Raw genomic sequence first — 25,163 nt, 5'->3', positions numbered from 1 at the left:
CAGCATCTCAAGCCTCCGTGTCTGCTCCAGCATTTCAAGCCTCCGTGTCTGCGCCAGCACCAGCTCCCGCTGCCAGAGTCGCCGCGCCGCCAGCACCAGCTCCCGCTGCCAGAGTCGCCACCCCACCGGTTCCAGGACTCGTTTACCCAGGCAGGCACCGAGGCCCACGGACTTTGACCCCAGAACTGTGCCCAGGCTGGCTCCTTGGACTTCTCCAGAGACTTTTGCCAGTCCTGGGCACCCACCTATGTTTTTTGTACCCCTGTCTCTCCCTGTCTTGGTCCCCGTGTCTGTGTTTGTTCCTGTTCCTGTCCCTGTTAATGGTTTCTTCGTGCCTGTCCCTGTCACAGTGTTAGTTTCTGTCCCTGTTAATGTTCTCGTCCCTGTTCCCATGTCCAGTCCCGTCCAGTCTCCCGTTCAGTCTCCGTGCCCTGTCCAGTCTCCGTCTCCTGTTCAGTCTCCGTCCTTTGTCCAGTCCCCTGTTAAGTGTCCATCCCCTGTTCTGTTTCCAAGCCCTTTCCAGTCTGCGTCCTTGTCTAATGTCCAGTCCCAGTCTCCCGTCCAGTCTCCGTACAATGTCCAGTTTCCGTACAATGTCCAGTTTCCGTTTCAGTCCCTGGTCTCGTCTCCTATTGTTCCCGGCCTCTCCCCGCCGCCAGCCCCCGGGGTTCGTTTTTATGTGCCTCGGGAGCTGCGCGTTTAGGGGGAGGCTTCTGTCACGTCCTGGTCTTGTCTCATGTCTCTGTGTGTTATTCCCACGTGACCTGTGCTCCTCTGTGTCTCTTGTCAGTAGTTTTCCACCACGTGTTTCTCATTTGTAGCTCCACCCTTTCCCCAGGTGTTTCCACTTCTAGTGTGTTTCATGTTAGTTTAAATAGCCCTCCTCTGTCACTTGTCCCTCGTCCGTCTTTGCACTAACCTCTGTTGTTTTGTCGTTCTCGTTTTCATAGCCTTAGCCCTTGTCCTTGTTTATATCTTCTTGTTTATTTATAGTTCCCTGTTATTTTCCTTTGTTTTCTCCTTGCCCTGTTTAGTTTATTCATTATTGTCTAGTTTAGTTATTCCCTGTCTAGTTTAGATTCTTGTTGGTTTCCTTGTATATATGTATCCCTGCCCAGTTTAGTTTTGTATTTATTCAGTCCCTCGTTTGTTCTTTGTTTATTTATTCCCCGTTTGTTTATATCATTAGTACTTCTTGTTTGTTCTATAGTTTCACTGGTTTGTTTTGGTTTTTGGTTATTTGTTTATCTAGTTTCATTTATTTGGTTCACTCCCTTTCTCCTTGTATATATCTCCCTGTTTTATGTTTACGTGTTTACTTGTTCCTTGTTTACTTATTTATTTATTAAATTATTATTATTTATTTCACCCTACCTGCACTTGCATCCGTCTCCTCGTCTCCCTGCCTGGGTCATCCGTGACAGTCTGGTGTATTGGAAGCAGAACAACTCCAAAAAGTGCAAGATAGTGGGCCTCCTTGGCCAGGGTTGAGAAACACTGGCCTAATCCATCAAAATCCCATCACTGTGTAATTGTATTAGTTACAATTAGGGTTGTGCCAATGGACGATATCATATTATTTATTATTATTCTATTATATCTAGGTTGCAGCTTGTCTTCATTTTTTTTTCAACATGTCTGTATTTATTTTAAACATTTCATGTTATTCACACAAATAGAATAAGCCTGTTAGATTTCTATTATTATTACAAAAATAACAAACGAAAATAAACCCAAAATGTTGACAAAAATATAATCTAACGAATTTCATAACATAGAAACGAAAAAGTTAAAATGGTATTAATATAACAGTTTGGATCCATCAGTTATAAGGATTTAGCGTCAGTCATAAGGAAAGCGCGCACGGCATTGCAAATTTAAAAAAAAATGTTGTAATCAATAAGGTCCTGTCAAGTGTAGTTAAATGTATGGTATTAAATTGTATTAAATTCACATATTTATTGATATTTAATAAAGAGAAATCAGGCAAAATGCGCTTCGCTCGCTCTCTCTTTCTCTCTCTCTCTCTCTCTCTCTCAGCGCGGAGGTGAATTCAGCGCGAGGCTGAAAATAAAAACTCAGTTTAGTTAAATAAATTAAGATGAGTGAGGACCTGTAAATTGAATCAAATATTGTCAAATATAAAGGATAGGTTGAGGTTTTGGTAAGCTGTTTCAATTATTTGAAACTGAAACAGATATAATTCTGCGCACTATTAGATAGCATTTGATTGTGTTTTAAATGAGTTTTTATTTTGTATTAATAATTTTTTTATTAATTTTAAATATTTTTAGTATTTTATTGATCAAACGTTTTTTGGCTATAGCGGCGTTGGCTGGTCACCTGAGCAGCTAATGTGCTTTAATCCTCTCCTGCTGTAGTAAACAGTGGGGAAACCACTTTTCTTAGGTTCTGGTTAAAACTTTTCCCCCTGTGTTATCAGAATTAAAGAGGTATAGAGAGAGATCAAATGTTACTGGGTGAAATAGTAATAGACACACAGTTTATCAGCATGATTACTGTATTTTAAATCCTCTGAATTCACAGCAACACCTGCACTCATCTCCAAACTGTATTTCGTCCACCGAGGTAAACTCGTACCCCTGAACTCCTAAAGTAAACATCAAGCAAAACTAGAAAAGGAAAGTTCGATAACGAACTTTAAGTTGGCTTGGAAAAGTACGCTAATAACGTTGAAAAGTTAAAATGAATGTGAAGAGTGGTTGGGATGCAGTTGACTTTGGGCTAAATGTTCAAAAACTCCAAAAAGTTTTGGCTAACATAGTGGAATGCTAAAAATTGTCTGACATAGGAATGTGTTGCTAAGTGGTTGCTAGGCAGTTGCTAACATTTTCCAAGTGATTGCTAAAGTGTTGCTAACGGATTGCTAGGCATTTGCTAACGTTTTCCAGCTGGTTTGCTAAGGTGTTACTAACTGGTTGCTAGGCAGTTGCTAACGTTTTCCAGGTGGTTGCTAAGGTGTTACTAACTGGTTGCTAGGCAGTTGCTAACGTTTTCCAGGTGGTTGCTAAGGTGTTACTAACTGGTTGCTAGGCAGTTGCTAACGTTTTCCAGGTGGTTGCTAAGGTGTTACTAACTGGTTGCTAGGCAGTTGCTAACGTTTTCCAGGTGGTTGCTAAGGTGTTACTAACTGGTTGCTAGGCAGTTGCTAACGTTTTCCAGGTGGTTGCTAAGGTGTTACTAACTGGTTGCTAGGCAGTTGCTAATGTTTTCCAGGTGGTTGCTAAGTGTTTACTAAGTTGCTATCATTTCAGTTGCTAGGGTGTTCCAGATGGTTGTTGTTCCAGATGGTTGAGTTTGCTAGGTGGGCGCTATGGTGTTGCTGCGGTGTCTGTGGTGGTTGCTATGTAGCTAAGTGGTTGCTAGGTGGTTCCTAAAGTGTTGCTAGGTGGTTGCTAAGCTGTTGCTATGGTGTCAGTGGTGGTTAGATAAAGTTTTAATAATTAATAATTATTTGCAGTGAAATGATTCTGAGAAATAGGTATCTGCTTTTTACACATTGTTTTTAAACCTGAGCATGTACAATTTCTATTTGTTTTTTTCTTATCATCATAATTCCAGTGTCGAGAGATCATATATCTGATGTAAATTTTTTATGTCTTGCATCTTTGGTTCTATCTGTTTATGTAAATTGACTTTCTAAAATTACTTTCAATTTTTTTACATTTTATTATTTTATATTTTCCTATTTGGTCAAATACATCACAAACATTTTTAATTAACAGATAAATTTGGTTAAGATTAATTGTCTTCTAACTTTTGGTTGAGTTACTTCTAGTGTGAAATAAAGTTGAAAAACTTGCAAATATTATAAAAAGTTATAACATACATTTAATTATTTCAATGCTGAAAAATAATGAGTTGGTTAAAGTGTTGCTAAAGTCAAATGTATCCTGATAAATTGACGTAACGTTCTCACCTCTAGATGGCAGTAAAGTGGTAAGCATTAAAACATAATGGAGAGACGTACGTAGTGAGTAGGGAAGAAGGGAGCATCTCGTGAACTGGACGTGCCCCACAGACCGGCTGTAGCTGCGCGTGCAGAAGGAGGGCTCTCACTAAAAACCAGGGGTTTCGTGCATGACGTATTTTTGGGGGCGGAGTTGTGGGAAGGCTGTTGTCGTAAGGGGAGGGACTTGAATAGGGTCAAGGAGCATGCGCAGAGAGGAACCCGCACAATTCAAAAGGCCGGTGTGAATCTGCTGCCGAAAAAAGAAACCGCTGGAGCAAGAAAGGTACAGTATAAGCTTTAAAACACATTGTTTGTGAAATAAAAAATGCACGTAACAAATCCAATTATTAAAATCTAGGAAGAACAGTGTTTATTTATGTTGCTGTGTAATATCTGAGGCTCAATTCCATTTATTTATCAATGTAAAGCTCCAAAACGCCCCAAAGTTAGCTTTGCTGAACAATATTATTGAATGTACAGCAGTGTTGGGGCATCTGAATCTTAAATTACACCTAATTTAGTTCGATTGAGGTGACCATATCTGTTTAGTATCTTGCTTACATACCTGGTTGGTCTGGGGGGATTTTATGTCAGTGTAGTTTAATCTGATTTATATATATATCTGGTATCCAAATACCTGGTTGGTCTGGGGGGATTTCATGTTAGTTTAGTTCAATCTGATTTATATATATATCTGGTATCCAAATACCTGGATGTTGTGGCGGGTGTTTCATGTCAGTGTAGTTTAATCTGATTTATATATATCTGGTATCCAAATACCTGGTTGGTCTGCCGGGTATTTCATGTTAGTTTAGTTTAATCTGATTTATATATATCTGGTATCCAAATACCTGGATGGTCTGGCGGGTATTTCATGTCAGTGCAGTTTAATCTGATTTATATATATATCTGGTATCCAAATACCTGGTTGGTCTGGCGGGTATTTCATGTTAGTTTAGTTTAATCTGATTTATATATATCTGGTATCCAAATACCTGGATGTTGTGGTGGGTATTTCATGTCAGTGCAGTTTAATCTGATTTATATATATCTGGTGTCCAAATACCTGGATGTTGTGGCGGGTATTTCATGTCAGTGTAGTTTAATCTGATTTATATATATATCTGGTATCCAAATACCTGGTTGGTCTGCCGGGTATTTCATGTTAGTTTAGTTTAATCTGATTTATATATATCTGGTGTCCAAATACCTGGATGTTGTGGCGGGTATTTCATGTTAGTGTAGTTTAATCTGATTTATATATATCTGGTATCCAAATACCTGGATGTTGTGGCGGGTATTTCATGTCAGTGCAGTTTAATCTGATTTATATATATCTGGTATCCAAATACCTGGATGTTTTGGCGGGTGTTTCATGTTAGTGTAGTTTAATCTGATTTATATATATCTGGTATCCAAATACCTGGATGTTGTGGCGGGTATTTCATGTCAGTGCAGTTTAATCTGATTTATATATATCTGGTATGCAAATACCTGGATGTTGTGGCGGGTATTTCATGTTAGTTTAGTTTAATCTGATTTATATATATCTGGTATCCAAATACCTGGATGTTGTGGTGGGTATTTCATGTTAGTGCAGTTTAATCTGATTTATATATATCTGGTATGCAAATACCTGGATGTTGTGGCGGGTGTTTCATGTTAGTGTAGTTTAATCTGATTTATTTATATCTGGTATCCAAATACCTGGACGTTGTGGCGGGTATTTCATGTCAGTGCAGTTTAATCTGATTTATATATATCTGGTATCCAAATACCTGGTTGGTCTGGGGGGATTTCATGTCAGTGCAGTTTAATCTGTTTTATATATATCTGGTGTCCAAATACCTGGTTGGTCTGGTGGGTATTTCATGTGCAGGATATGTATCTTATATCATTTTCATGTTCATGCACTCTAAAGTGCTAATAACTTTATTCATATACCTCAATAGCCTGTGTTACTATTTGTACTGGTCCTGATATTCATGGTACATTTACTCTGTTAGTTGTAAAATATGTGTATTTTGTTTAAAACTGTGATTTTGTAGTATCTATATAAATCTATATTTATTTACTATGATTTTTCCCCAAATAAGTCATCAATCTTGTTATTGTTGAATTTCTTTGTGATAAATAAATGTATATATTTTTTTTCTAGGTGGCGATCGTGTGAACAGTCAATCATGAAGATCCATCAGAACTTCTTCTGTACTGTCAAGAACACACTCAAGTGCCTTCTTGTCTTTTAGCGAAAAGTTGGTAAAATGTCCATGCAGTTTTTCCTCTTAATTCTGATGCCAGCTCCACCGTAACCGGTAACGCTTTCTTTTACAGTACCCTAAGTTCTAGGTATTAACCAGGTAATAGTGAGGTACAAACTCGGAAGTACTAAGTAATTATTTTTGGTAACGAGATGGTAAGTACCAGGAAAGTCTTGCCTAATTACACTGAAATGTCTAGGTATTAACCAGGTAATAGTGAGGTACAAACGCGGAAGTACTAAGTAATTATTTTGGGTAACAAGATGGTAAGTACCAGAAAAGTCTTGCCTAATTACACTGAAATGGAACTAGGTAATAAACAGGTACATGGGTGGTACAAAGTCCAAAGTACTAGGTAATTATGTTGGTTAACAAGATGGTAAGAACCAGACAGTTCAATTTAATTACACTGAAATATCTCACAGGTTCTAGGTAATAACCAGGTAAGTGTGAGGTACTAACCCCAGTAACATGATGATAAGTACCAATATAGTCTCCTTACCCTGATATACCTCACAGGTTCTAGGTAATAACCAGGTAAGTGTGAGGTACTAACCCCAGTAACATGATGATAAGTACCAATACAGTCTCCTTACCCTGAAATATCTCGCATGTTCTAGGTAATAACCAGGTAAGTGTGAGGTACTAACCCCAGTAACATGATGATAAGTACCAATACTGTTCATTTTAATCAGTCTCTATTTATTTGACTGAGAAATCCCTAAAAATGAATTTAAGGTTTATAGAGTGGAATTCTTCACTAGGAAGACAGCACAGGAATGGAATACTTGGCCATATGTTTAAAGACATTAGAGCATGTTACAAGGTTTAAGGGTGAAAAAGTATACCATAAGAATAAAGTGTTGAATATGTGTATTTACCCCCTTTTTAAACATAATTTGTAGAATAAGGTCTTACATGTTAAATATATATATATATAAGTTAAATATATATATATATTTAACTTATATATATAAATTAAAACTGCTTAAAAATCAGGGTTATTAAAACTACCAAATATTGATTTCTGAAATCTTAAAACATTATTATAGTTGTTTCTAAATTAATATTAACTGCTTTTGTTTGCATTATTTGAGATCTGAAAGCACTAAAGCATCTTTTTCATTATTTTGACCATTTCTCATTTTCTGCTCTAAATTACAATATTTTTATTTAGTATTTGGGAGAAATGTTGTCAGTAGTTTATAGAATAAAATAACAGGGTTCATTTTACTCAAACATGTACCTATACATAGTAAGATCAGAGAAATAGAAAATTTGAAGTGGCTTGGAAGGGTCAAGGGGGCGAAGGCAAGCTCCTGCCCGCAAGCTGCTTACCCCAATAAAAGCTGTCCTCAGCTTTCATTGTATATATATAAGTTCAGTAATGCATGCTTGGTTGTGTCAAAAAAGAGATAAATAATAAACAGTAAACAGTTCTGTTTTGTTTTGAAGTTGTATGTTGTTCTTCTTGAAGTGCTTATTTGTTGAACTACATGGTAAGAACTGAGTAAAACCAGAGAAATAAGCTCTGCTCTCTTTTACAGTCCTTTTACTCCTTTATTAAGCAGAAAGTTCTGTTAGTTACACAGTGTTTTATATGGTACTTACAGAAAGTTGTGTCACATTTAAGTAGTTATTATATATAAAATAATAACTACTTAAATGTGACACAACTTTCTGTAAGTACCATGTAATATATATTCTTTTGGGTTTCTGAATGGGTTTTTGTATGTGAAACGTGAAACATCCAGTCCTGTAGGGGGAGCAGTGCCAGGGGGCGGGCGCTAGGCTGTGGCTTAGGTGAGCAACAGGAGATGGGTCTCAGATTCAGCTGAGAACTGGGAACACCGTGTCTTCTCTGTATCCAGGTGGGGAAATATGTGGAACTGTGCAAGTATAAATGTTTCCAAAGCACTATAAGAGGGATATTTGAGTGTATATGTTCGTTAAAAGGTTTTGCTGTGTAATATGAGCCGCTATGGTCTTGTGTGTTGGTGGACGCTCAGCATCGGGGAGCATTCACTCCCGCGGCCCGCGAGCCGCGCGCCTGGCCGGCGCTCTTGCCTCTGCCACTAGCATTAGCCACTGCCCCCGCTAACCGCGCTCCTTACCGGCTCCCCGCTGTTATTCCTCTCGCTCTTTCGGTCGCTAACTTCGCTCTATAACCGTGTTTACGCCTGTAATTATCTCTCGTGTGTTCGCGCTCTAGTTTTAGCTATTTTCGCTCGGTAATTGTGCCCGTGTGTCGCTGTTTCTCAAAGTAGCTCGGGCTAATTTCGCGCCTTCATTCCTATTGTTTCTCTATACATTTACGCTAGCATTAGCAGTCGCTGTTAGTTAAATACATGTTTATTAAAAGTCAAGTCAATTTTATTCTCTTTTTAAGAGCCAGTTTGGCCTTGTTAAAGTAAATATAGAGCCTCTGCCAACCACAATAATGAGTTATTACAGCTAGATAAGCTACAGTTTAAGGTTTCTCTAAGTAATCATGTTTTTATACACTTTGTTCAAGTTTTATACTTTGGTCAATTCTATACACTCTATGCAGATACAAATATTAGAAACTCTGCTTAAAATGAGATTTAAAAGCACTAAGATGTAGTTAGTGTGCTCAGTAAAAGTTAAAGGTGTTTTTGGTATTGTAGTGTGTTAATATGAAAGAAGTTTGAGTATTGGTATATGTATGCATATGTAAATGTATTAATATAGAGTAGTATTTTTATATTCATATATATATATATATATATATATATATATATATATATATATATATATATTTTTTTTTTTTTTTTTTTGTGTAGAAACAGTATTAAGAGGGTTTGCTGATTAAAAAGTAAAGGTAATATGTACTGTGATATACAGAGTTTTGTTAACTGAAAAAAAGTAAAAAAAAAAAAGGATTCTCTGTGAATGTATGTAAAATGCAGATGAGATGCAATGTGTATGTGAAACTGCAAAAGAAAGAGAAAAGAGACCAAAGTAAAAGTGGTTTAGTTTGTGTATGTTGTTAAATAAAGAGATTAAGCTGAGAACTCACTGGAAACACCGTCTCACTGTGTCTTCTCTGTATCCTGTATTCAGCTGATCTAGGCCCTGCTCACCCGGGGTTGCAAACTGTTATAGCCTAACCCACGCCTGGGGAGTGTAACAGTTAGTGTTTTTACATGGTACTTACAGTAGGATGTTCTACAGAGGGTTATTTGTTGAACTACACGGTAAGAACTGAGTAAAACCAGAGAAATAAGCTCTGCTTTCTTTTACAGTCCTTTTACTCCTTTATTAAGCAGAAAGTTCTGTTAGTTACACAGTGTTTTACATGGTACTTACAGAAGGATGTTCTACAGAGGGTTATTTGTTGAACTACACGGTAAGAACTGAGTAAAACCAGAGAAATAAGCTCTGCTTTCTTTTACAGTCCTTTTACTCCTTTATTAAGCAGAAAGTTCTGTTAGTTACACAGTGTTTTATATGGTACTTACAGTAGGATGTTCTACAGAGGGTTATTTGTTGAACTACATGGTAAGAACTGAGTAAAACCAGAAAAATAAGCTCTGCTTTCTTTTACAGTCCATTTACTCCTTTATTAAGCAGAAAGTTCTGTTAGTTACACAGTGTTTTACATGGTACGTACAGAAGGATGTTCTACAGAGGGTTATTTGTTGAACTACACGGTAAGAACTGAGTAAAACCAGAGAAATAAGCTCTGCTTTCTTTTACAGTCCTTTTACTCCTTTATTAAGCAGAAAGTTCTGTTAGTTACACAGTGTTTTATATGGTACTTACAGAAGGATGTTCTACAGAGGGTTATTTGTTGAACTAAATGGTAAGAACTCAGAGAAATAAGCTATTTCTTCTCTGTTATCAGGTATTGACCTTTTATTTTTAAATCAAATAAATAGAGACTGATTAAAATGAACAGTATTGGTACTTATCATCATGTTACTGGGGTTAGTACCTCACACTTACCTGGTTATTACCTAGAACCTGTGAGACATTTCAGTGTAATTAAATTGAACTGGCCTTGTTCTTACCATCTTGTTAACCAACATAATTACCTAGTACTTTAGAGTTTGTACCACCCATGTACCTGTTTATTACCTAGTTCCATTTCAGTGTAATTAGGCAAGACTGTCCTGGTGCTTACCATCTTGTTACCCAAAATAATTACTTAGTACTTCCGAGTTTGTACCTCACTATTACCTGGTTAATACCTAGACATTTCAGTGTAATTAGGCAAGACTTTCCTGGTACTTACCATCTCGTTACCCAAAATAATTACTTAGTACTTCCGAGTTTGTACCTCACTATTACCTGGTTAATACCTAGACATTTCAGTGTAATTAGGCAAGACTTTCCTGGTACTTACCATCTTGTTACCAAAAATAATGACTTAGTACTTCCGCGTTTGTACCTCACTATTACCTGGTTAATACCTAGATATTTCAGTGTAATTAGGCAAGACTTTCCTGGTACTTACCATCTCGTTACCAAAAATAATTACTTAGTACTTCAGAGTTTGTACCTCACTATTACCTGGTTAATACCTAGAACTTAGGGTACTGTAAAAGAAAGCGTTACCCAGTAACCGAATACTAGTCTTTATTGCAAGTGAAAAACTTGCTGCATCGTAAACCTTAGACTGCAATGTACAGGGCCATCTCACAAAGTTACTATTTCAGTAATTCAGTTAAAAATGTGAAACTCGTATATTATAAAGATATATTACACACAAAGTGATCTATATTTTAAGCGTGTGAAATGAAAACCTAAAAATCAGTGAATCAGAAAATTAGAATATTATATAAGACCAATTGGTACTTTCTGCAGTGTGGGAAGTGTGCCAAGTCCTGCTGGAAAATGAAATCTGCATCTCCATAAAAGTTCCCTCAGCAGAGGGAAGCATGAAGTGCTGTAAGATTTTGGGGGGAAACAAAACTGCACTGACTTTAGACTTGATAATAAAACACAGTGGATCAACACCAGCAGATGACATGACTCTCCAAACCATCACTGATCATCAGTAAATTTTACATTTTATTTGGAAATCAAGGGAGAGGAGTCTGGAGGAAGAGTGGAGAGACACACAGTCCAAGCTGCTTGATGTCTAGTGTGAAGTTTCCACAATCAGTGATGGTTTGGAGAGACATGTCTGTCATCTGCTGGTGTTGATCAACTGTGTTTTATTATCAAGTCTAAAGTCAGTGCAGTTTTGTTTTCCCACAAAATATTACAACACTTCATGCTTCCCTCTGCTGACAGCTTTTATGAAGATGAAGATTTCATTTTCCAGCAGGACTTGGCACACTGCCCACACTGCAGAAAGTACCAATTGGTTTTAAATAATATTCTAATTTTCTGATACACTGATTTTTGGGTTTTCATTGGCTGTAAGCTTCATAATCATCAACAATAAAATAAATAAATGCTTAAAATAGATCACTCTGTGTTTAATACATCTATATAATATATGAGTTTCACATTTTTAACCGAATTACTAAAATAAAGTAACTTTTCAAAGATATTACAATTTTTTGAGGTGGCCCTGTACACTCTATAGTTAACTTCAAGTAATAATTTTTGTACACAGTACTTTTGATGTTTGATAGTGCACATGTAAAATGTTTAAAATAAAGTGTCTTTTTCTTTTAACTGGATGAATAAAGTGACTATTTTTGCATAAGAGGTTGATTATCGTTGGTTAATATTTATATTGTCTAATATAGTAGAAAATAATGCAACATTCAATTTGAGACCACATTAGCCAAAATGTATTTTTTTTTTTTATTGGATATACTTTCATTGTTTTATATAATTATTTTTTCATGCATTAACTCTTTACACTGGGACTACAGTTATCCTGAGTCGGAACATAGTTTGCCTCTGTGTCAGATGTATGGGATTTAATACAATCTAGATATAAGGCAGGAAAACAATGTTAACAATAAAAGTATGTTTATGAGCATATTGTTTCTAAACTCAAATAGCAAATCTATTAAATTCTGAAGTATACAAAAAGAGAACATTATATTGACCTAAATGTAGTTTCGTTGCGGAACATATTTTCCAGCTTTTTCTATCTAAAAAGGGCACAAAGTTCATTTACATTCTTTAGTCTCAGCAAGTGAGGGTTAGCATGTGCTGTGTCAAAGTAAATAGTTGAATTGGCAAACTGTAATTGATGGAAACTATAAAAGGTATTGTCTTTAAAAAAATAAACAACCTCAGGTGACAAAGTCTACAATAAAGTTATAACATACATTTTTAAGGTGAAAAAGAAGTCTGATTTAGAGTTGTTGGAAAACAGTGGTAGCAATGACATTTAAAAGCAGGGTCAGCGGATGAGTTAGTTGGTAGGGGCTGTCTTATATCTTGCACAAAGGGCAAAGGAACTCCTCCTCTTCAGGTGAGTTTCCGACACATGAATGGTGGAACCACTTGTTGCATCAGTCACAGGCAATCTAAAAAATCAAGCAATAATTAAAACAATTAATAACATGTCAGATTTTAAATGTATGTTTTCTGACCTTATTTTTGCATTTAAAATCTGTGACAACCAAATAACTCAAAATATATACAGAAACCAAAATTATCTTCATTTGTACCCATTTAGAAGCAGTAGCAGTGTCCACAGAATCCTGTGTAGTGGCTTCCCCACAGAGTCTGCAGACATCAGACAAATCTTCTTCAAAACAAAACATTTTTGCACACTTCAAATATAAAGTTCTTACTAATTACTTGTAAGAGTAACATGACTGTACCTGATTCCTGTAGACGTTTTACTGCAATCTCCTTTCTTGAGTTCTTTGACTGCATCTTCTGTGCTTGAAAAATGGAAATTCTGATCTTCCAGCATGCCTTCTGCAAACTAAAAACCATAAAGTGGTTAAGAAACCTATTTCTTTAAATTGGTATGGGGGGCATACTTATATTTTTAGATTATCAAACAAACTTTAATATCAGACAAAGCTAACCTAAACAAAGACAAATAGTTTTTAAATTATGACCTCGATCAGTATAAAAAAAAAGGTTACAAAGTAATTTCTGAGGGTTTGGAAATTTAGCAAACTACAGTGAATTATTCACAAATCAAACATGGAACAGTGGTGAACCATCGACAGAGTGACCAGTTGACACAACTTATTCCAAAAGGGCATGGACAACTCATCAACTTTTGCGTAAACATGCTAAATCTATGGTCATGGCAAAAAATGTTGCTGTCCTTTCTCTTTGAAAACGTAAAAATCACACAACTAAACTCTTACCACACAGTGAAAGACGTCATAGTTGCCCGATTATGGCTCTCCAGAACAGTGTCAAGATCATATTGGTTTGACACAAATCCCGATAAGTGGGTATTGCTCATTGTGAGGAACGTAAACAAAATAATAATAAAAAATAAATAAAATTGAAACGTGATGTAAAATATTATATACAAACTCTCTAATTCACATTCCAAAAAACACCAACACCTGAAAGAGGCAATGATCAAAACCAAAGGCTTTGTATATCACCATGCAGATGGTAGTCATCATGACTCAAACATGTGTTGGGGTTGTGTCGTGTTGTTATAGAAAGTTGTGACACTGATGTGAAACATCAGAAAATGTGGGTCTATAAAGTATTAAAAAGATTTAACTCTTACCCAAATCAACACCACTTTGTTCGGCCATTAAGGAAATGCTTAATTTTAGGGAATAAATAAAAATGAATAGAAAACATATACACAATATTTTATAATAGATATAATATATTACAAAATAGTACACAAACAAATTAACATCATATCAGTTAATACCAATGCAGGTATTTGGATACCAGATATATATAAATCAGATTAAACTACACTAACATGAAATACCCACCAGACCAACCAGGTATTTGGATACCATATATATAAATCAGATTAAACTGCACTGACATGAAATAACCACCACAACATCCAGGTATTTGGATACCAGATGTATATAAATCAGATTAAACTAAACTAACATGAAATACCCGCCACAACATCCAGGTATTTGGATACCAGATATATATAAATCAGATTAAACTACACTAACATGAAATACCCGCCACAACATACAGGTATTTGGATACCATATATATTAATCAGATTAAACTACACTAACATGAAATACCCGCCACAACATCCAGGTATTTGGATACCAGGTATATATGAATCAGATTAAACTATACTAACATGAAATACCCGCCACAACATACAGGTATTTGGATACCAGATATATATAAATCAGATTAAACTGCACTGACATGAAATACCCGCCACAACATCCAGGTATTTGGATACCAGATATATATAAATCAGATTAAACTATACTAACATGAAATACCCGCCACAACATCCAGGTATTTGGGTACCAGATATATATAAATCAGATTAAACTAAACTAACATGAAATACCCGGCAGACCAACCAGGTATTTGGATACCAGATATATATATATAAATCAGATTAAACTGCACTGACTTGAAATACCCGCCACAACATCCAGGTATTTGGACACCAGATATATATAAATCAGATTAAACTGCACTGACATGAAATACCCACCACAACATCCAGGTATTTGGATACCAGATATATATAAATCAGATTAAACTACACTAACATGAAATACCCGCCAGACCAACCAGGTATTTGGATACCAGATATATATAAATCAGATTAAACTACACTGACATGAAATACCCGCCAGACCATCCAGGTATTTGGATACCAGATATATATAAATCAGATTAAACTAAACTAACATGAAATACCCGGCAGACCAACCAGGTATTTGGATACCAGATATATATAAATCAGATTAAACTACACTGACATGAAATACCCGCCAGACCATCCAGGTATTTGGATACCAGATATATATAAATCAGATTAAACTACACTGACATGAAATACCCGCCAGACCATCCAGGTATTTGGATACCAGATATATATAAATCAGATTAAACTACACTAACATGAAATACCCGCCAGACCAACCAGGTATTTGGATACCAGATATATATAAATCAGATTAAACTACACTAACATGAAATACCCGCCACAACATCCAGGTATTTGGATACCAGATATATATAAATCAGATTAAACTGCACTGACATGAAATACCCGCCACAACATCCAGGTATTTGGATACCAGATATATATAAATCAGATTAAACTAAACTAACATGAAATACCCGGCAGACCAACCAGGTATTTGGATACCAGATATATATATAAATCAGATTAAACTACACTGACATGAAATACCCGCCACAACATCCAGGTATTTGGATACCAGATATATATAAATCAGATTAAACTAAACTAACATGAAATACCCGGCAGACCAACCAGGTATTTGGATACCAGATATATATATAAATCAGATTAAACTGCACTGACATGAAATACCCGCCACAACATCCAGGTATTTGGATACCAGATATATATATAAATCAGATTAAACTACACTGACATAAAATCCCCCCAGACCAACCAGGTATGTAAGCAAGATACTAAACAGATATGGTCACCTCAATCGAACTAAATTAGGTGTAATTTAAGATTCAGATGCCCCAACACTGCTGTACATTCAATAATATTGTTCAGCAAAGCTAACTTTGGGGCGTTTTGGAGCTTTACATTGATAAATAAATGGAATTGAGCCTCAGATATTACACAGCAACATAAATAAACACTGTTCTTCCTAGATTTTAATAATTGGATTTGTTACGTGCATTTTTTATTTCACAAACAATGTGTTTTAAAGCTTATACTGTACCTTTCTTGCTCCAGCGGTTTCTTTTTTCGGCAGCAGATTCACACCGGCCTTTTGAATTGTGCGGGTTCCTCTCTGCGCATGCTCCTTGACCCTATTCAAGTCCCTCCCCTTACGACAACAGCCTTCCCACAACTCTGCCCCCAAAAATACGTCATGCACAAAACCCCTGGTTTTTAGTGAGAGCCTGCAGGGAACGGCTCTATTGCTCGTTCTGAGGTAGGTACAGCTAACTTCTCTGTAATCAATATAATGTGAAATAGAAGGTGAAAATACAGCTAAAATCCCCACTTTTGTTTTAAACTCTGTTTATTCAGTTAGACAGTCGACTAATAAAGATAAAATGCACAAATATATTTATTAATAATGATAAAATATTGTTTTACCTGTGACAAAATTATCCTAGCTAGAATAGCTAGCGTTAGCTAGCTAGTTCGTTTAGCTAAGGCTAGCTAGCCTGGCTAACACTACAGGCTGGTCAGAGCTGTGTGTAGTAACACAGAGAGGGAAATATGACCTTTTATCACAATATTTAAACACATTAGCTACTGAACACTAATACATGTCTGAGATATTAGATTATAAAGCACACTGAGCTGGTTGGCTTTTAGGTTATGAACTATAAATAAGAATAGTTTAACTGGTTAACCGGTTTATGGTGTTCTGACTAAATATCGGTTGTGTGCCAAATTCAGCACAGATATGCAATGGAGGAACCAAAATGCCAAAAATAAAAATAAATATATGCTTAGTAAATGACTCAATACATGTAATATGGGGATTAAAACTGTAAAGATTAATGGTAATGAAATGATTATAATTTTAATTTCCTGACTATTTTTATATATTTTTATATATATTTTTATATATTTTTAACTCATACAGTTCATTTGAGTATCATGCCACACTGGTTAATACTCCAGCAAAACTTGCCATTATTGTTATCTACCGTCCTCCTGGACAAATGGGCGAGTTCACACACGAACTTGACATGCTATTGTCTTCTATCCCTGAGCAAGATTGTCCCATGCTCATTCCAGGGGATATGAACATCCACAACGACAGTACCAACTTTACAGACTTCTCATCCCTCATGCAGTCTTTCGAACTGGAGCAGGTCCCCAGCCCTCCAACACATAAGGCTGGCAAACATCTAGACCTGATTTTCACTCGTAACTGTGACACCGACTCTTTAACTGTCACTCCTTTGCACCTCTCGGATCACTACTTCATGAAACTCAATATTCATATTTCAAACAAACCCACGGCTACTCCTACGATGGTCTCGTTCCGCCGAAATTTACGAGATATCTCAGCAGACCAGTTCTCCTCGCTGGTGACTGACAACATGCCTCCACCAGGCTTATTTTCATCACTCAATGTAAATGATGCCACCGATACACTCTGCTCCACACTAAGCTCCTGTTTGGACAACCTCTGTCCTCTTACATCTCGAGCCATTAGCTCTAGCAAACCGCAGCCATGGCTAAAAAATAACTCACTGAGGGAACTACGTTCCAAACTCCGAGCTGCCGAAAGAAAATGGCATAAAAACCAAAAACAAGCAGACCTAAAAAACTACCAACTGCTCCTGGCTTCCTTTTATCACAGTAAATTCAGCTCCCTCACAGACTCCCGGAAACTATTTGCTACATTTAAATCACTACTGAACCCTCCTTCAAACAAGCACATGTGACACCACTGCTTAAAAAGCCTTCTCTCAACCCTGCCCAGGTTGATAACTACAGACCGGTCTCACTACTACCCTTTTTCTCTAAAACACTCGAGAGAGCAGTTTTAAATTAGGTCTCTGGCTTCCTCTCCCAGAATGACCTCCTGGACCAGAACCAATCTGGATTCAAAAAAGGACACTCTACCGAGACGGCTCTGTTGTCTGTGACTGAAGCGTTGAAAACTGCTAGAGCTGCAGGCCAGTCTTCAGTGCTCATTCTGCTGGACCTCTCGGCCGCCTTCGACACGGTCAACCACGACTTCCTCCTAACTATACTTTCAAACATGGGGATCTCAGACAACGTGCTGTCATGGTTCAGATCATACCTCACTGGGTGCTCGTTCAAGGTGTCGTGGCAAGGACAGCTGTCCTCAGCCCACTCCCTATCCACTGGGGTTCCCCAGGGTTCGGTACTGGGTCCCCTTCTCTTCTTAATATACACTGCCTCTCTTGGTCAGGTTATCCACTCACATGGCTTTTCCTACCATTGCTTTGCTGATGACACCCAGCTATACCTGTCATTCTCACCTGAAGATAACTCAATCTCTGCACGGATATCGTCGTGTCTCTCTGACATATCCTCTTGGATGAAGGAGCATCACCTTCAATTAAATCTCTCAGAGACTGAACTTCTGGTCATACCAGCAAAACCATCTTTTCAACACAACCTCTCTATAAGCATCGACTCTCTCTATCTCACCGACAAAGGTTGCTAGGAACCTGGGTGTTATGGTTGATGACCAGCTCTCCTTCACGCACCATGTGGCCTCGGTTGCTCGATCCTGCCGCTTCGCGCTTTATAACATCAGGAAAATCAGACCGTTTCTGACGCAACAGGCCAACCAACTCCTGGTACAAGCAGTCGTCATCTCACGCCTCGACTACTGCAATGCCCTGCTAACTGGCCTCCCGGCCTGCGTAGTAAAACCACTCCAAATGATCCAGAATGCAGCAGCACGTCTGGTCTTCAACCAACCAAAACAGGCACATGTCACCCCGCTGCTCATTGAGCTCCACTGGCTACCAGTTGATGCTCGCATCAAATTCAAAGCTCTTACAATCGCCTACAAGGTGATGACAGAACAGGCTCCTTCCTACCTGCACTCACTCCTGAAGGCTTACGCTACCTCCCGGCCGCTGCGCTCCTCCAATGAACGTCGCCTCGCTTTGCCAAACACTCACACAAAGCAATCCAGACTGTTCTCATACAGAGTTCCCCAATGGTGGAACAAACTACCTTCCACTACCAGATCAGGAGAATCTCTCGCTATCTTTAAGAGACTCCTGAAGACAGAGCTCTTCAAAGAGCACTTACTCTCCTAACACCTCTAACACACTAACTACTTCTAACCCCATTTCCTTCTTCCCCTCCTTCACTTCTCTATCCCTTTATTTCCCTGACCTCCTTTAAGCCCTATCTAAAAATGGGTTATCTTAATTCCTATTACTTTTGTACTTCATTATTGTAAGTCGCTTTGGACAAAAGTGTCTGCCAAATGTAATGTAATGTAATGTAAAATATAAGTTTCTTTATTAACATTGTTTGATTTTTTTTTTCTTTTTTTTTCCTTCATTAATTTCCTGATTTATTTATTTATTTATGCATTCATTTATTTCATAATTTATTTATTACTTCATTTATTTATTTCCTGAATTATTTATTTCTGTTTTTCCTTGTCCTTATATGATAATGAAGGGGCTGTCCAGCAATGATATCACTAACATTCCGACTGGTTGATCGATGTCAGATACCCTAAATCAAACGTACAGCAGCGTCTTGCCTTGCTGGTCAGCAAGAGCAGCTGGGTGCGAGTTGAGGTGAAGTGAAGTGAAGTCAGACAGTCTCCACCTGCAGCCCATGCTAACTACAGCAGATCACACAATATGGGTTGTATAAAAATGAATAAAAGTAGAAATTGCTCTGATATTATAACATTGAACCACATGGATACACATAGGGATAATAGCTAGCTTATTATGATAAATAAAAAGCAATAAGTACTGTGTATTATGTAAAGACATGTACATTCAATCTAGGGTACCTGATATCGATCACCAATAGAAATTTTAAGACACCATGACATCTTTGCTGGACAGACCCTTCATTATAAGGAAAAACAGAAATAAATAATTCAATAAATAAATGAATGAAGTCCTAAATAAATTAGGAAATAAATGAAAGCAAAAATAAATTAATTATAAAATAATTGAATTTAGAAAAAAAAATACGGAGTTCAAAGGAAAATCAAACAATGTTAATAAAGACACCTATAAATAACAATATACATATAAATAGTCAGAAAATAAGTTATTTACATATGTTATATTTATTTGTTTGTTTGTTTGTTTGTTTTTATTTTGGCTGTTTTGGTCCTCCATAAAATACATGCCAAAAATGGAAATACCCAAGATGCTTTTCTAAGCTATGTTATTAATGAAAAATAAGCATGTCATCTGTAGCCCCTCCGGAGAGGGGGAGCTTTTCATGGCAGGGGTGCTGTGCTGAAATCTGCACTTTCACCATGAGCTGTATTTGAAGTTTATTTGGTAAAAAGGAACAAATGCCAGCAGTTTATTTTAGCTTTCAATTTAAGAGTGCTTTTCATGGTTGGGCCCCGAACCAGTAAATTAGTGCAATAGTTTATATCTTCCTCTTTATAAAAACTAATAAGGTTACTGCTCTGTTATAGAAAGTGTTGTATTAACAGAATTGCATTTTTTTAAACTTTATTTAAAGTAATCTAAAGTTTGTGTAAAGATCATTGCTCAGTATGATACATTAATTGTTGATTATGAATTAATTATACAGAGATATACACATATTCTGAAAATGGCTTTCTGTTTTGTTTACAGTTGATGCCTTCCTTGACATTTCTTGTGTAAGTAAAACATTTTAATATGTTACAATGTAGTTTATAGTTTAAGTGTTTTTATTACAACTGTCAAGATTATAAAGGAATTCCTTAGCATTTATTTAAAACTAAATTATTTAGCTAATTTTCTTTTGTCAGAATTTCCAAAAAAGAAAGTTTGAACTTTAAAAATATAATGTATAAAATGTAATTTAAACACTTCAAAATGACAGTTTTAAACACTACTGTGTTGTTAGTGTATTTTCTGTCTAGCCTAATCCTTTTTTATCATTCAATTATTACAAAGTTTTTAACACTACTGTGCTAAGCTTCATGTTTTTGTATTTGTATTTATACTTTTTTAAGCATTCAGTTTTTTGTCCCTGTTCATTCTTTATGAAAATATTTTTTTAAATTTAAAACATTGTTTACAAATCATGAATGTCATTTAAAGTATCTAAAACATCATTATAAAGTAATCATTTGTGTTTTGTTTTGTTTATAGGTTGTCGAAACATCTTCTATTCTCAAAGTAAGTTGAATATAATTCCTTAAGTCAACCTAAATATAATAAGGTTTCGCTTGTTGTTACACTAATGTAGTGCAGAGCTGCAGCTATCGATTATTTTAGTAATCAAGTACTCTACTGAAAATAGCACTGTCGTTATGTTATTAAGTCATTATGTCATTAATGTTAATCTCATTGATTTGTTATAAGTTAAATTTACCTGCTCACCGCTCTCTTCCACCTGCTTCCTGAGCGTGTGTAACGTTAAGTGTGCTATTTCTCATTAAAAGTCTGCGTTAAATTTTATGCTCTACATTTTAAAATGAATTAAATGATTACTTGAGGCACATAAAATGTATCGATCTTTTTTTAAATCAAGTAATTTAAATTACTTGAGTAATTGTTTCACCCCTAATGTAGTGTTAACATAATTGAAAATGGGATAAAATAAAAAATCATGTAAAGTTATTTTTTTAGTGCTTAGGTAATTGTGCAACAGGCCATGGATAATCCTTGATTTGTACAGAGCAGTCCTCTTGATTCAATAATTGTCAAACAATTATCCTAGATATAAATCTGCAAGGTGTATAACCACAGAATGTTGGATCTTTAGCCATTTGGAAGAAGTCTGGTGCTACAAACAGGCGCCAATTATGCAAATCACTTTTTTGAATCAGGAAATACAAAACAAGGCAGGGGGCATAAGCGTACCAAATAAATAAATAAACAGCAATATCGGAAAATGAAGTTGCTAGAAACTGCAATCATCATAGCACATAGAAGCATAAACTCTCGAGTACTCTAGAGTACAGCATGAGTATAAATTAAAAAAATGGCTATAATCATTTGGGCATGAAGGGAGTGTGTGAACCACACAGGCAGAAATCTGTCACATTTGTCTAACTATAATCTAATAATCTGAAGTAGCTGTTAGAACTTAATACTTAGTATAAGGCCCTATCCTAGGCCATGTACCCAAAGCCTTTAAAACAGCTGTAATAAAACCTCTGATCAAGAAACCAAATCTTGATCCTACTGTACTGTCTAACTATAGACCTATTTCAAACTTACCCTTTATTTCTAAAATTTTAGAAAAAGCTGTGGCCCAACAACTTTGCTCTTACCTGCAAAGAAACCAAATCTATGAGAAATTTCAATCTGGATTTAGGCCTCATCATAGCACTGAGACAGCTTTAGTTAGAATAACAAACGATCTACTTACAGCTGCCGACCAAGGCTGTGTTTCCCTACTGGTACTTCTCGATCTGAGCGCAGCCTTTGATACAATAGATCATACTATCCTTTTAGAAAGACTAGAAAACATGGTTGGTGTAACTGGAACTGCATTATCATGGTTTAAATCATACTTAACCGATCGCTATCAGTTTGTGAGGATAAATGATATTTCTTCCAGTTATACCAAGGTAAGATATGGAATTCCACAAGGCTCTATATTAGGACCATTATTATTTACATTATATATGGTCCCACTGGGCAAAGTTATTAGAAAACATGACGTATATTTTCATTGTTATGCGGATGACACGCAGCTCGTCATATCAGCCAAACCTGACGACAGAGTGAGATTAAAGAAAATTGAGGATTGTGTAAAATATGTGAAATTGTGGATGTCGCACAACTTCCTCCTATTAAATAGTGAAAAAACAGAAGTTCTCCTATTAGGCCCCAAAGCTGCTAGAAATAAATTATCAGACTTAATGCTAAATCTGGCCGACTTCTCAGTCACACCTGGTTCAGCAGCTAAAAACCTTGGAGTTATTATAGATTCAGATCTAGCATTCGATAAACACATATCTAATGTTACTAGAACAGCTTTTCTACACCTACGTAACATCGCCACACTCTGATAATATTTTAATATTCTCAGTTTTGCATAAATCCAGTCAAAACTAATTCCATCTCTCTGCTTTCCTCCGAGTTACTGACTGCCCACCTGTCTGACCCGATACCGATGTTGGACCCTCAGGCTCTCGCGTCTCCTGTCCGGCCAGACTGATGGAAGTTTCTGAAGTCAGCTCTTCTCCACCACCACCACAGGTCAGCTGCTCATCGTCCATCTTATTCTCCACTACTGATTACATCCAAGCCATTAGTGGCACTATTACACTCCTGAATACATAAAACCTATATGGATGTATAAAAGACTTTTTAAATTTTAATTTAAAAGCCGTTTGACCAGTGGTAGGATGGTCCCCCCTCAAATGTGAGTCTTGGTCCTCCCAAGGTTTCTTCCTCCTCCTGCAGCTCTGAGGGAGTTTTTCCTTGCCTCCGCGCTCACTGGGGGTTCTGTATTCTGTATTTTCTATGTTTAATGTTTTGCCTGATTCTTTGTCCTGTAATCATGTTTCTGTAAACTTCTTTGTGCCAACACCTGTTGTAAAAAAGCGCTATACAAATAAATTTGATTTGATTTGATATAACTTGCTAATTTTTCTGTTTTCTGTTTTTCTACAAGTCCTGCCAGACTTCTCTCTTGCTTTCTATCTGTTTTTCTGTGCCCCCTTAACCTTTATCCCCTGCCTCCTTTCTCTTTTCTGCCTTTTCTATCGGTCACAGACACTGTTCTGTACCAGGCGACCTCAAGGACCAGGTGGTCACAGACACTGTTCTGTACCATCTGTATTAAAGGACCCAGGTGGTCACAGACACTGTTCTGTACCATCTGTATTAAAGGACCCAGGTGGTCACAGACACTGTTCTGTACCATCTGAGTACCCTGTGAACAAGGACACAGACGGTCACAGACACTGTTCTGTGCCATCTGAAAAACTTCTGAATAAGGACACAGACGGTCACAGACACTGTTCTGTACCATCTGAATACCCTGTAAGTCTTCTTCTCTATCACAGCGAACTTCTCCTTTAAATTGGTGTTAATGTTGTTGGCCAGTTTTGCACCGAGGTGATGTGTGTTCAGAGCACATTGTCTGGCACTGTGGCGTTTTAACATCTTGACCATTGGAATGACTTTAGAGCCTGATACTCTTTTCTCCTCAGACAACTCCACTGTTGCTTGCTGGTTTGGCCACAGTACTTGAACACACTGATTAATTGTTTCAAATTCCTCTGACGAGAACACCACAAGATCAGTGTTCAGGCTGGTGAGAGATGCTGCCAGTGGTTCCCGTTGTTCATAAAGTCTTTGTAGCATATTGAATGTACTGTTCCAGTGAGTGTCCACCTCCTGTATAAGCTTATGCTTAGGTTTGCCCATTTGCTTCTGAACCTCAGACAGTTTTTCTGAAACAAAACAAAAATAAATATACAAATAAATAACTCACTCTCTAGCAGCGTCCTGATTAGTGGCTGCCAGCCGTGCCTCGTCTGCTCCTCCAGCAAGCAGGTGATCAGTGCGCTGTCCTTGGTGCTGAAGCAGCGGGAGCTTTGTTGATCCTGGCCATGTGCTTTCGGGCGCTGTCCGGTGCTGCAGGAGCTGGAGCTCCGGATCTGTCTCTGGGAGACAGCGAACCTCCTCCTTGCGGGACCTTCACGCCACAATATATATATATATATATATACACACACATATATACATATATTTGTGTATATATATATATATATATATATATATATATATATATATATATATATATATATACACACATATATGTATATATATACATATACACACTTTATAGACCAAAACACTAAGGAACACGTTTAGTCAATGTTTCTTCTAAAATTAAGAGTATTAAAATGATTTTGATCTGATTTTGTTGGAGTAACTGTCTACCGCCCAGAGAACACTTTCTACTTGATTTTGGAACATTGCTGTGATTTAATTGCATTTCGTGATAAGAGTGTTATTGTGGTCATGATGCAGGAAATTCATCATCCTAACTCATCCCCAACTTTTCTTAACCAAAAGTATTGGAAGTAGCTCTATCATTCTGGATGACACAATTCCACTGCTTCACAGATCAGAGCTGGTGCTAGCAGCTTTATGTTCATTTAGAGTCTAATTTTATTGGAAATAATCCTCAACAAAGACTATGGGCTGTGTAAGCATATTTGCACATATTT

General features: G+C 36.9%; 2 long non-coding RNA genes across 2 annotated transcripts; one reads left to right on the top strand and one right to left on the bottom strand.

The window, feature by feature from the left end:
- Positions 1-12,478: 12,478 nt before the first annotated feature.
- LOC111189222 (uncharacterized) lies at positions 12,479-16,135 on the bottom strand. The gene is made up of 4 exons (XR_007441322.1): positions 16,032-16,135; positions 12,996-13,102; positions 12,840-12,919; positions 12,479-12,695 (listed from the first exon to the last, which is right to left on the bottom strand). It is a non-coding gene; the product is annotated as an uncharacterized LOC111189222 (long non-coding RNA).
- A 23-nt stretch (positions 16,136-16,158) lies between these two features.
- LOC125805053 (uncharacterized) lies at positions 16,159-23,561 on the top strand. The gene is made up of 4 exons (XR_007441334.1): positions 16,159-16,247; positions 20,614-20,639; positions 21,118-21,144; positions 23,060-23,561. It is a non-coding gene; the product is annotated as an uncharacterized LOC125805053 (long non-coding RNA).
- The last annotated feature ends 1,602 nt before the right edge of the window (positions 23,562-25,163 follow it).

The sequence above is a fragment of the Astyanax mexicanus genome, chromosome 11 (genome assembly GCF_023375975.1).
Source record: "Astyanax mexicanus isolate ESR-SI-001 chromosome 11, AstMex3_surface, whole genome shotgun sequence".
In the NCBI taxonomy this organism is placed as follows: domain Eukaryota; kingdom Metazoa; phylum Chordata; class Actinopteri; order Characiformes; family Acestrorhamphidae; genus Astyanax; species Astyanax mexicanus.
Note: the sequence above shows the minus strand (reverse complement) of the source record. Positions and strands in the feature narration are given on the sequence as shown.